Genomic DNA, 2324 nt, shown 5'->3' with positions numbered 1-2324 from the left:
GTCGATAAATACAAGAGGTGTTGTTGAAAAAACAGGTTGGAAAAAAATGACTACCCTAATTCTCAAAGAAACCACCATAGGAGGAGAAAAGTAGAGTCAATAAATGGGAAATACTTTTAAAATTTAAGGCACATTCTTTCAAAAACATAATAATACAGGTAAAGGCATTTCTTAAATGTATTCACATACAAATACATTACAGAAACTGAAACAAAAAAAAAGGGACTTAAGAAGAATTGAAGAAATTGGGGGGGCCACTGATGTGTTTTGATCCCAAATGGTCAGGCAACCAAAGTCATTTCCATTTGGACCTTTAATGAACAGCTAATTCTACTGCAAATAGCACAGTTCCAATTATGAAGGGGGGAGGGGGAATCTCATTTTTTTTTTAATTAGGAAACACAATATGACAATAAAGCCAGTAAAGAAATCTTGCTATTCCTTATTTTTATAGAGTCCCATTTACACAGGAGGATACGCAAATTTTACTTAAATTATTAGCAGTCAAATACTTCACTTAACTGGATGCAAGGGAAAACAGATATGTCCACTACAACCTATGAATTTATATCATTAAATCACGATGATCAGAAGCCAGCTAGCAACAAAGGACAGAGAAGGAGCCCTGTCAATTTCCTTCACAATCCTCAAGACTGAACCTCCTAAGAATCCTCTCATTGGCTAATCTTGAATCACCTTCCCAATCTTTGGGCCAATGGCTGTGGCTCAGGGGAGGTAAATGTGTCATAGGTTGAGCCAGTGAAGCTTAAGGTATGAATTGTTCTCATCACCATCTCCTTAACCGTATTCTTTAGATGCTCCTCTAAAATGGTATCAGATGAAACACTGTTCTCAAATGTCTTTTTCTTCTGAGTCCAGTTTTTAAAGTAGCCAGCATTGAGATAGGGTTGGGTGTGCAGGGCATTTAGTCAGGATTGATAACTGAGGAAGGCACCAGACATGTATTAATGACCTTTCCTTAATCAGACATAAAATGTGGCCATCGGAGAAGTCCCAGAGCTTGGGCCAGGCAGCTCTCTGTAGCTGAGGAAATGCCTGAAAGGTGTAATGGTTATGGACTTCCAGCTGACCGCATTCTAAGAGGCCAAAGCAGAAAGTCTTCATTGAAGAGGGTTCTGGGTAGTCCATCTTTAAGTCTCTCACAGCCTCATTATTAAATGATACTTTGGCGAAGTATCCAACTGCAGGTTGACAGGCATTTTCTCTCACCACATGCTTTTCTTGATTTAAAAAAAGGAGGTATACTGTCACACTGTCTAGTATTCTGTTTTCAGGCATCATGTCCTTTTGTCTGCTATTGTGCTCTCTATGCTTACATCGTAGCCTTACAATGATGTTTCCAGGTGTGCTTCCTGAACCTAGAAATTCATGATTTCCCTAAATTCTGGGGAACATACAAGACATTTGTCTTTGAATATATTATTTTTCCAAAATTCACTCAAGTTTCTGCTTCTGGAATGCCTATGAGATGCACTTCATAACTACTTACTCCATTCCCTAAGCCTCTTTGCCTCACTTTCATCCTATTTTTCTCTTTATCCTCCTATGGGGCGTTCTGTGTTATTTTGTTCACCTTTTAACCAATTCTCTCTCTCCAGTAGGTCTCCTTTGTCATATAAACTTTCGTGGATCTTCTAATCTAGCGGTTACGATTTTCAAGACCAGGAAACCATTTGACAAAATTTTTGCTAAGCAGACACTTCTTACTCATATTTTACATGTCTTGTAATTATTTATATAAATGCGCTAAACATTTTTTGAAGTTGGCATTTGGTAATAATACTTTAGAGCTTTTCAGTTTGGTTTCTTGTTTGATTTTGATGAGGGTGGCTTGTTTTTGGATTGTATGCTTGCATAGGAGGACTCTATCTGCAGGAAACTTGTAAAAACCTCAATTAAGGTTACTCCTCCAGAAAGGATTAGATGTGCATTTGCCATGTGCCTGGGTTGTGACCAGAAACGGTTTTCATCATGCTGGTAGTGCCAACCTGAACCCCAGAACTACACCAGGGCACTTGCATGGCTGTACATTCTCAAGGAAATGCTTATTTCCTCCCTCACTTGGAACTAAGCACTGGCAAAAGAATTTTCCTTGGCATCTCCTTTCCCCAGGAGGAAACAGTCCAGTTTCTCACAGGTTATAGCACCACTCCACACAAAGCTGAGTATGTAATGTGATGGGTCTTATTTGCCCAGGCCCATGGAGCCAGAGGTAGAAAACAAAACACAAAACCAAACTTGAACATTCAAATAGCCGGAGTTAAAAATACATGGTCAGCATCAAGGTAAATCATTTTAATGCT

This window comes from Canis lupus, unplaced genomic scaffold (genome assembly GCF_011100685.1).
Source record: "Canis lupus familiaris isolate Mischka breed German Shepherd unplaced genomic scaffold, alternate assembly UU_Cfam_GSD_1.0 chrUn_S41H200, whole genome shotgun sequence".
In the NCBI taxonomy this organism is placed as follows: Eukaryota; Metazoa; Chordata; class Mammalia; order Carnivora; family Canidae; genus Canis; species Canis lupus.
Note: the sequence above shows the minus strand (reverse complement) of the source record.